Here is a 13,799-nt window from a genome sequence, read left to right as displayed (position 1 = left end):
TATTTACAATATATATAACATATGCTTGGTTTACTTTTTCATATTTTATGAACTGTATGTAATATATATTTACTGTACTATTTGATATTTTATTTACAGTATATAAAATGTATTTGCTGTACTGTTAGTTAATATTATATGTACAATATATGAAATATATTTACTGTTCTTTTGGTATTTTATGTGCAGTATATAAGATATATTTAGTGTCCTTTTGATATTTTATGTAAATTATATAATATATATTTGGAGTAGATTGTGATATTTTACACATGGTGTGTAATATATATTTACTGTACATTTTGATATTTTATTTACAGTATATAATATACATTTGGTGTAATTTTTGATATTTTATGTACAGTGTATTAAATATAATTACTGTAGATTTTCATAGTTTATTTACAATATATATAACACAAATTTGTGTTACTTTTTGATATTTTATGTACAGTATGTAATATATAATTACTGTAGTTTTTGATATTTTATTTACAGTATATAAAATGTATTCGGTGTACTTTTAGATAATATTATATGTACAATATATGAAATATATTTACTGTACTTTTTGATATTTGATGTACAGTATATAATATATATTTGGTGTACTTTTGATATTTTATGTAAATTATAAAATATATATTTGGTGTAGTGTGTGATATTTTACATAGTGTGTGTAATATATATTTACTGCAATTTTGATATTTTATTTACAGTATATAATATACATTTGGTGTAATTTTTGATATTTTATGTACAGTATATTAAATATAATTATTGTAGTTTTTGATAGTTTATTTACAGTATATATAACACATATTTGGTTTACTTTTTTATATTTTATGAACTGTATGTAATATATATTTACTGTTCTTTTTGAAATTTTATTTAAAGTATATAAAATGTATTTGGTGTACTGTTAGTTAATATTATATGTTCAATATATGAAATATATTTACTGTACATTTTGATACTTTATGTACAGTATATAAAATCTATTTGGTGTCCTTTTGATATTTTATGTAAATTATAAAATATATATTTGGTGTAGTTTGTGATATTTTACATAGGGTGAGTAATATATATTTACTGTATTTTTTGATATTTTATTTACAGTATAAAATATGCATTTAGTGTAATTTTTGATATTTTATGTACAGTATATTAAATATAATTACTGTCGTTTTTTATAGTTTATTTACAGTATATATAACACATATTTGGTGTACTTCTTGATATTTCATGTACAGTATGTAATATCTATTTACTGTGCTTTTGGATATTTTATTTACAGTATATAAAATGTATTTGGTGTACTTTCAGTTTATATTATATGTACAATATACGAAATAGATTTACTGTGCATTTAGATATTTTATGTACGGTATATAATATATATTTGGTGTACTTTTGATATTTTATGTAAATTATATAACATATATTTGGTGTAGTTTTTGATATTTTACATAGAGTGTGTAATAAATATTTACTGTACTATTTCATATTTTATTTACAGTATATAATATACATTTGGTGTAATTTTTGACATTTTATGTACAGTATATTAAATATAATTACTGTAGTTTTTGACAGTTTATTTACAGTATATATAACACATATTAGTTGTACTTTTATATTTTATGTACAGTATGTAATATATATTTACTGTACTATTGGATATTTTATTTACAGTATATAAAATGTATTTGGTGTACTTTTAGTTAATATATGTACAATATATGAAATATATATACTGTACACTTTGATATTTTATGTACAGTATATAATATGTATTTGGTGTACTTTTGATATTTTATGTAAATTATGTAATGTATATTTGGCGTAGTTTTTGATATTTTACATAGAGTGTGTAATATATATTTACTGTAATTTTAGATCTTTTTTACGGTATATAGTATACATTTCGTGTAATTTTTGATATTTTATGTACAGTATATTAAATATAATTAGTGTATTTTTTGATTGTTTATTTACAGTATATATAACACATATTTGGTGTACTTTTTGATATTTTATGTACAGTATGTAATATATATTTACTGTGATTATGGATATTTTATTTACAGTATATAAAATGTATTTGGTGTACTTTCAGTTAATATTATATGTACAATATATGAAATAGATTTACTGTGCATTTTGATATTTTATGTACAGAATTTAATATATATTTGGTGTACATTTGATATTTTATGTAAATTATATACATATATATGGTGTAGTTTTTGATAAATTACATAGAGTGTGTAATAAATATTTACTGTACTATTTGATATTTTATTTACAGTATATAATATGCATTTAGTGTAATTTTTGATATTTTATGTACAGTATATTAAATATAATTACTGTAGTTTTTATAGTTTATTAACAGTATATATAACACGTATTTGGTGTATTTTTGATAATTTATGTACAGTATATGAGATATATTTACTGTACTTTTGGATATTTTATTTACAGTATATAAAATGCATTTGGTGTACTTTTAGGTAATATTATATGTACAATATTTGCAATATATATACTGTACCTTTTGATATTTTATGTACAGTATATACTATATATTTGTTATACATTTGATATTTTACGTAAATTATACAATATATATTTGGCGTAGTTTTTGATATTTTACATAGTGTGTAATATATAATTACTGTAATTTTAGATTTTTTTTACAGTATATAGTATACATTTCGTGTAATTTTTGATATTTTATGTACAGTATATAATATATAATTGGTGTGCTTTTGATATTTTATGTAAATTATATAACATATATTTGGTGTAGTTTTTGATATTTTACATAGAGTGTGTAATAAATATTTACTGTACTATTTGATATTTTATTTATAGTATATAATATGCATTTAGTGTAATTTTTGATATTTTATGTACAGTATATTAAATATAATTACTGTCGTTTTTTATAGTTTATTTACAGTATATATAACACATATTTGGTGTACTTTTTGATATTTCATGTACAGTATGTAATATCTATTTACTGTGCTTTTGGATATTTTATTTACAGTATATAAAATGTATTTGGTGTACTTTCAGTTTATATTATATGTACAATATACGAAATAGATTTACTGTGCATTTTGATATTTTATCTACAGTATATAATATATATTTGGTGTACTTTTGATATTTTATGTAAATTATATAACATATATTTGGTGTAGTTTTTGATATTTTACATAGAGTGTGTAATAAATATTTACTGTACTATTTGATATTTTATTTACAGTATATAATATACATTTGGTGTAATTTTTGACATTTTATGTATAGTATATTAAATATAATTACTGTAGATTTTGACAGTTTATTTACAGTATATATAACACATATTTGGTGTACTTTTATATTTTATGTACAGTATGTAATATATATTTACTGTACTATTGGATATTTTATTTACAGTATATAAAATGTAATTCATGTACTTTTTGTTAATATTATATGTACAATATTTGCGATATATTTACTGTTCTTTTTGATATTTTATGTACAGTATAGAATATATATTTTTTCTACTTTGATATTTTATGTAAATTATATAATGTATATTTAGTGTAGTTTTTGATATTTTACATAGAATGTGTAAAATATATTTACTGTACTTTTTGATATTTTATTTACAGTATATAATATACATTTGGTGTAATTTTTGATATTTTATGTACACTATATTGAATATAATTACTGTCGTTTTTGATACTTTATTTACAGTATATACAACACATATTTGGTGTAATTTGATATTTTCTGTACACTGTGTAATATATATTTACTGAATTTTGGATTTTTAATTTACAGTATATAAAATTTATTTGGTGTACTTGTAGTTAATATCATATATACAATATATAAAATATATTTACTGTACTTTTTGATATTTTATGTACAGTATATAATATATATTTGGTGTACATTTGATATTTTATATAAATTATATAATATATATTTGGTGTAGTCTTTGATATTTTACATAGACTGTGTAATATATATTTACTATACTTTGATATTTTATTTACAGTATATAATATACATTTTGTATAATTTTTGATATTTTATGTACTGTATATTAAATATAATTACTGTAGTTTTTGATAGTTTATTTAGAGTATATATAACACATATTTGCTGTACTTTTTGATACTTTTATGTACAGTAGGTAATATATATTTACTGTATTTTGGATATATTATTTACACTATATAAAATGTATTTGGTGTACTTTTAGTTAATATTATATGTAAAATATATGAAATATATTTAATGTACATTTTGATATTTTATGTAGAGTATATAATATGTATTTGGTGTACTTTTGATATTTTCTGTAAATTATATGATATATATTTGGTGTAGTTTTTGATATTTTCGGTACTGTGTATAATATATATTTACTGTACTTTTTGATATATTATTTACAGTATATAGTATACATTTGGTGTAATTTTTGACATTTTATGTACAGTATATTAAATATAATTACTGTAGTTTTTGACACTTTATTTACAGTACATATAACACATATTTGGTGTACTTTTTGATATTTTATGTACAGTATGTAATATATATTTACTGTACTATTGGATATTTTATTTACAGTATATAAAATGTATTTGGTGTACTTTTAGTTAATATTATATGTACAATATATGAAATATATGTACTGTACACTTTGATATTTTATGTACAGTATATAATATCTATTTGGTGTACTTTTGATATTTTATGTAAATTATGTAATGTATATTTGGTATAGTTTTTGATATTTTACATGGAGTGTGTAATATATATTTACTGTAATTTTAGATTTTTTTTACGGTATATAGTATACATTTCGTGTAATTTTTGATATTTTATGTACAGTATATTAAATATAATTAGTGTATTTTTTGATTGTTTATTTACAGTATATATAACACATATTTGGTGTACTTTTTGATATTTTATGTACAGTATGTAATATATATTTACTGTGCTTTTGGATATTTTATTTACAGTATATAAAATGTATTTGGTGTACTTTCAGTTAATATTATATGTAAAATATATAAAATAGATTTACTGTGCATTTTGATATTTTATGTACAGAATATAATATATATTTGGTGTACATTTGATATTTTATGTAAATTATATAACATATATATGGTGTAGTTTTTGATATTTTACATAGAATGTGTAATAAATATTTACTGTACTATTTGATATTTTATTTACAGTATATAATATGCATTTCGTGTAATTTATGATATTTTATGTACAGTATATTAAATATAATTACTGTAGTTTTTATAGTTTATTTACAGTATATATAACACATATTTGGTGTACTTTTTGATATTTTATGTACAGTAGATAATATATACTTACTGTAATTTTTGATATTTTATTTACAGTATGTAAAATGTATTTGGTGTAATTTTAGTTAATATTATATGTACAATATATGAAATATATTTACTGTACTTTTTGATATTTTATGTACAGTAGATAATATACATTTGGTGTACTTTTGATATTTTATGTAAATTATATAATATATATTTGGTGTAATTTTTGATATTTTACATAGTGTGTAATATATATTTACTGTCCTTTTTGATATTTTATTTAGAGTGTATAATATACATTTGGTGTAATTTTTGATATTTTATGAACAGTATATTAAATATAATTACTGAAGATTTTGATAGTTTTTTTACAGTATATATAACACATATTTGGTGTACTTTTTGATATTTTATGTACAGTAGATAATATATACTTACTGTAAATTTTATAATTTATTTACAGTATGTAAAATGTATTTGGTGTACTTTTAGTTAATATTATATGTACAATATATGAAATATATTTACTGTACTTTTTGATATTTTATGTAGAGTAGATAATATATACTTACTGTAATTTTTGATATTTTATTTACAGTATGTAAAATGTATTTGGTGTACTTTAATTAATATTATATGTACAATATATGAAATATATTTACTGTATTTTTTGATATTTTATGTAGAGTATATAATATATACTTGGTGTACTTTTGATATTTTATGTAAATTATATAATATATACTTGGTGTAGTATTTGATATTTTACATAGAGTGTAATATATATTTACTGTCATTTTGATATTTTATTTAGAGTGTATAATATACATTTGGTGTAATTTTTGATATTTTATGAACAGTATATTAAATATAATTACCGAAGATTTTGATAGTTTATTTACAGTATATATAACACATATTTGGTGTACTTTTTGATATTTTATGTACAGTAGATAATATATACTTACTGTAATTATTTATATTTTATTTACAGAATGTAAAATGTATTTGTTGTACTTTTAGTTAATATTATATGTACAATATATGAAATATATTTACTGTACTTTTTGATATTTTATGTACAGTAGATAATATATACTTACTGTAATTTTTTATATTTTATTTACAGTATGTAAAATGTATTTGGTGTACTTTTAGTTAATATTATATGTACAATATATGAAATATATTTACTGTACTTTTTGATATTTTATGTACAGTATATAATATATATTTGGTGTCCTTTTGATATTTTATGTAAATTATATAATATATACTTGGTTTAGTTTTTGATATTTTACATAGAGTGTAATATATGTTTACTGACCTTTTTGATATTTTATTTAGAGTGTATAATATACATTTGGTGTAATTTTTGATATTTTATGAACAGTATATTAAATATAATTACTGAAGATTTTGATAGTTTATTTACAGTATATATAACACATATTTGGTGTACTTTTTGATATTTTATGTACAGTAGATTACATATACTTACTGTAATTTTTGATATTTTATTTACAGTATGTAAAATGTATTTGGTGTTCTATTAGTTAATAGTATATGTACAATATATGAAATATATTTACTGTACTTTTTGATATTTTATGTACCGTATATAATATATAGTTGGTGTACTTTTGATATTTTATGTAAATTATATAATATATATTTGGTGTAGTTTTTGATATTTTACATAGAGTGTAATATATATTTACTGTCTTTTTGATATTTTATTTAGAGTGTATAATATACATTTGGTGTAATTTTTGATATTTTTGAGCAGTATATTAAATATAATTACTTAAGATTTTGATAGTTTATTTACAGTATATATAACACATATTTGTTGTACTTTTTGATATTTTATGTACAGTAGATAATATATACTTACTGTAATTTTTGATATTTTATTTACAGTATGTAAAATGTATTTGGTGTAATTTTAGTTAATATTATATGTACATTATATGAAATATATTTACTGTACTTTTTGATATTTTATGTACAGTATATAATATACATTTGGTGAAATTTTGATATTTTATGTAAATTATATAATATATATTTGGTGTAACTTTTGATATTTTACATAGAGTGTAATATATATTTACTGTCCTTTTTGATATTTTATTTAGAGTGTATAATATGCATTTGGTGTAATTTTTGATATTTTATGAACAGTATATTAAATATAATTACTGAAGATTTTGATAGTTTATTTACAGTATATATAACACATATTTGGTGTATTTTTGATATTTTATGTACAGTAGATAATATATACTTACTGAAATTTTTGATATTTTATTTACAGTATGTAAAATGTATTTGGTGTACTTTAATTAATATTATATGTACAATATATGAAATATATTTACTGTACTTTTTGATATTTTATGTACAATAGATAATATATACTTACTGTAATTTTTTATATTTTATTTACAGTATGTAAAATGTATTTGGTGTACTTTTAGTTAATATTATATGTACAATATATGAAATATATTTACTGTACTTTATGATATTTTATGTACAGTATATAATATATATTTGGTCTACTTTTGATATTTTATGTAAATTATATAATATATACTTGGTTTAGTTTTTGATATTTTACATAGAGTGTAATATATATTTACTGTCGTTTTTGATATTTTATTTAGAGTGTATAATATACATTTGGTGTAATTTTTGATATTTTATGAACAGTATATTAAATATAATTACTGAAGACTTTGATAGTTTATTTACAGTATATATAACACATATTTGGTGAACTTTTTGATATTTTTTGTACAGTAGATAATATATACTTACTGTAATTTTTGATATTTTATTTACAGTATGTAAAATGTATTTGTTGTACTTTTAGTTAATATTATATGTACAATATATGAAATATATTTACTGAACTTTTTGATATTTTATGTACAGTAGATAATTTATACTTACTGTAATTTTTTATATTTTTTTTACTGTATGTAAAATGTATTTGGTGTACTTTTAGTTAATATTATATGTACAATATATGAAATATATTTACTGTACTTTTTGATATTTTATGTACAGTATATAATATATATTTGGTGTACTTTTGATATTTTATGTAAATTATATAATATATATTTGGTGTAGTTTTTGATATTTTACATAGAGTGTAATATATATTTACTGTCCTTTTTGATATTTTATTTAGAGTGTATAATATACATTTGGTGTAATTTTTGGTATTTTATGAACAGTATATTAAATATAATTACTGAAGATTTTGATAGTTTATTTACTGTATATATAACACATATTTGGTGTATTTTTGATATTTTATGTACAGTAGATAATATATACTTACTGAAATTTTTGATATTTTATTTACAGTATCTAAAATGTATTTGGTGTACTTTTATTTAATATTATATGTACAATATATGAAATATATTTACTGTACTTTTTGATATTTTATGTACAGTAGATAATATATACTTACTGTAATTTTTGATATTTTATTTACTGTATGTAAAATGTATTTGGTGTACTTTTAGTTAATATTATATGTACAATATATGAAATATATTTACTGTACTTTTTGATATTTTATGTACAGTATATAATATATATTTGGTGTACTTTTGATATTTTATGTAAATTATATAATATATACTTGGTTTAGTTTTTGATATTTTACATAGAGTGTAATATATATTTACTGACCTTTTTGATATTTTATTTAGAGTGTATAATATACATTTGGTGTAATTTTTGATATTTTATGAACAGTATATTAAATATAATTAGTGAAGATATTGATAGTTTATTTACAGTATATATAACACATATTTGGTGTACTTTTTGATATTTTATGTACAGTACATTACATATACTTGCTGTAATTTTTGATATTTTATTTACAGTATGTAAAATGTATTTGCTGTTCTATTAGTTAATAGTATATGTACAATATATGAAATATATATACTGTACTTTTTGATATTTTATGTACAGTAGATAATATATATTTGGTGTACTTTTGATATTTTATGAAAATTATATAATATATATTTGGTGTAGTTTTTGATATTTTACATGGAGTGTAATATATATTTACTGTCTTTTTGATATTTTATTTAGAGTGTATAATATACATTTCGTGTAATTTTTGATATTTTATGAACAGTATATTAAATATAATTACTGAAGATTTAGATAGTTTATTTACAGTATATGTAACACATATTTGGTGTACTTTTTGATATTTTATGTACAGTAGATAATATATACTTACTGTAAATTTTATATTTTATTTACAGTATGTAAAATGTATTTGGTGTACTTTTAGTTAATATTATATGTACAATATATGAAATATATTTACTGTACTTTTTGATATTTTATGTAGAGTAGATAATATATACTTACTGTAATTTTTGATATTTTATTTACAGTATGTAAAATGTATTTGGTGTACTTTAATTAATATTATATGTACAATATATGAAATATATTTACTGTACTTTTTGATATTTTATGTACAGTATATAATATATATTTGGTGTACTTTTCATATTTTATGTAAATTATATAATATATACTTGGTGTAGTATTTGATATTTTACATAGAGTGTAATATATATTTACTGTCCTTTTTGATATTTTATTTAGAGTGTATAATATACATTTGGTGTAATTTTTGATATTTTATGAACAGTATATTAAATATAATTACTGAAGATTTTGATAGTTTATTTACAGTATATATAACACATATTTGGTGTACTTTTTGATATTTTATGTACAGTAGATAATATATACTTACTGTAATTTTTTATATTTTATTTACAGTATGTAAAATGTATTTGGTGTACTTTTAGTTAATATTATATATACAATATATGAAATATATTTACTGTACTTTATCATATTTTATGTACAGTATATAATATATATTTGGTCTACTTTTGATATTTTATGTAAGTTATAAAATATATACTTGGTTTAGTTTTTGATATTTTACATAGAGTGTAATATATATTTACTGTCGTTTTTGATATTTTATTTAGAGTGTATAATATACATTTGTTGTAATTTTTGATATTTTATGAACAGTATATTAAATATAATTACTGAAGATTTTGATAGTTAATTTACAGTATATATAACACATATTTGGTGAACTTTTTGATATTTTTTGTACAGTAGATAATATATACTTACTGTAATTTTTGATATTTTATTTACAGTATGTAAAATGTATTTGTTGTACTTTTAGTTAATATTATATGTACAATATATGAAATATATTTACTGAACTTTTTGATATTTTATGTACAGTAGATAATTTATACTTACTGTAATTTTTGATATTTTATTTACAGTATGTAAAATGTATTTGGTGAACTTTTAGTTAATATTATATGTACAATATATGAAATATATTTACTGTAGTTTTTGATATTTTATGTACAATATATAATATATATTTGGTGTACTTTTGATAATTTATGTAAATTATATAATATATATTTGGTGTAGTTTTTGATATTTTACATAGAGTGTAATACATATTTACTGTCCTTTTTGATATTTTATTTAGAGTGTATAATATACATTTGGTGTAATTTTTGATATTTTATGAACAGTATATTAAATATAATTACTGAAGATTTTGATAGTTTATTTACAGTATATATAACACATATTTGGTGTACTTTTTGCTATTTTATGTACAGTAGATTATATATACTTACTGTAATTTTTGATATTTTATTTACAGTATGTAAAATGTATTTGGTGTACTTTTAGTTAATAGTATATGTTCAATATATGAAATATATTTACTGTACTTTTTGATATTATATGTACAGTATATAATATATATTTGGTGTACTTTTGATATTTTATGTAAATTATATAATATATATTTGGTGTAATTTTTGATATTTTACATAGAGTGTAATATATATTTACTGTCCTTTTTGATATTTTATTTAGAGTGTATAACATACATTGGGTGCAATTTTTGATATTTTATGAACAGTATATTAAATATAATTACTGAAGATTTTGATAGTTTATTTACAGTATATATAACATATATTTGGTGTACTTTTTGATATTTTATGTACAGTAGATAATATATACTTACTGTAATTTTTTATATTTTATTTACAGTATGTAAAATGTATTCGGTGTACTTTTAGTTAATATTATATGTACAATATATGAAATATATTTAATGAACTTTTTGATATTTTATGTACAGTAGATAATATATACTTACTGTAATTTTTGATATTTTATTTACTGTATGTAAAATGTATTTGGTGTACTTTTAGTTAATATTATATGTACAATATATGAAATATATTTACTGTACTTTGTGATATTTTATGTACAGTATATAATATATATTTGGTGTACTTTTGATATTTTATGTAAATTATATAATATATACTTGGTTTAGTTTTTGATATTTTACATAGAGTGTAATATATATTTACTGTCGTTTTTGATATTTTATTTAGAGTGTATAATATACATTTGGTGTAATTTTTGATATTTTATGAACAGTATATTAAATATAATTACTGAAGATTTTGATAGTTTATTTACAGTATATATAACACATATTTGGTGTACTTTTTGATATTTTATGTACAGTAGATTATATATACTTACTGTAATTTTTGATATTTTATTTACAGTATGTAAAATGTATTTGGTGTAATTTTATTTAATATTATGTGTACAATATATGAAATATATTTACTGTACTTTTTGATATTTTATGTACAGTATATAATATACATTTGGTGTACTTTTGATATTTTATGTAAATTATATAATATATATTTGGTGTAATTTTTGATATTTTACATAGTGTGTAATATATATTTACTGTCCTTTTTGATATTTTATTTAGAGTGTATAATATACATTTGGTGTAATTTTTGATATTTTATGAACAGTATATTAAATATAATTACTGAAGATTTTGATAGTTTATTTACAGTATATATAACACATATTTGGTGTACTTTTTGATATTTTATGTACAGTAGATAATATATACTTACTGAAAATTTTATAATTTATTTACAGTATGTAAAATGTATTTGGTGTACTTTTATTTAATATTATATGTACAATATATGAAATATATTTACTGTACTTTTTGATATTTTATGTAGAGTAGATAATATATACTTACTGTAATTTTTGATTTTTTATTTACAGTATGTAAAATGTATTTGGTGTACTTTTAGTTAATATTATATGTACAATATATGAAATATATTTACTGTACTTTTTGATATTTTATGTACAGTATATAATATATATTTGGTGTACTTTTGATATTTTATGTAAATTATATAATATATACTTGGTGTAGTATTTGATATTTTACATAGAGTGTAATATATATTTACTGTCCTTTTTGATATTTTATTTAGAGTGTATAATATACATTTGGTGTAATTTTTGATATTTTATTAACAGTATATTAAATATAATTACTGAAGATTTTGATAGTTTATTTACAGTATATATAACACATATTTGGTGTACTTTTTGATATTTTATGTACAGTAGATAATATAGACTTACTGTAATATTTTATATTTTATTTACAGTATGTAAAATGTATTTGTTGTACTTTTAGTTAATATTATATGTACAATATATGAAATATATTTACTGAACTTTTTGATATTTTATGTACAGTAGATAATTTATACTTACTGTAATTTTTTATATATTTTACAGTATATAAAATGTATTTGGTGTACTTTTAGTTAATATTATATGTACAATATATGAAATATATTTACTGTAGTTTTTGATGTTTTATGTACAATATATAATATATATTTGGTGTACTTTTGATATTTTATGTAAATTATATAATATATATTTGGTGTAGTTTTTGATATTTTACATAGAGTGTAATATATATTTACTGTCCTTTTTGATATTTTATTTAGAGTGTATAATATACATTTGGTGTAATTTTTGATATTTTATGAACAGTATATTAAATATAATTACTGAAGGTTTTGATAGTTTATTTACAGTATATATAACACACATTTGGTGTACTTTTTGATATTTTATGTACAGTAGATTATATATACTTACTGTAATTTTTGATATTTTATTTACAGTATGTAAAATGTATTTGGTGTACTTTTAGTTAATAGTATATATTCAATATATGAAATATATTTACTGTACTTTTTGATATTATATGTACAGTATATTAAATATAAGTACTGTAGTTTTTCATAGTATATTTACAGTATATATACCACATATTTGGTGTACTTTTTGATATTTTATGCACAGTATGTAATATATATTTACTGTACTTTTGTATATTTTATGTACAGTATATAAAATGTATTTGGTGTACTT

The sequence above is a fragment of the Pan paniscus genome, chromosome 22 (assembly GCF_029289425.2).
Source record: "Pan paniscus chromosome 22, NHGRI_mPanPan1-v2.0_pri, whole genome shotgun sequence".
In the NCBI taxonomy this organism is placed as follows: Eukaryota; Metazoa; Chordata; class Mammalia; order Primates; family Hominidae; genus Pan; species Pan paniscus.
This window is presented reverse-complemented; position numbering follows the sequence as displayed.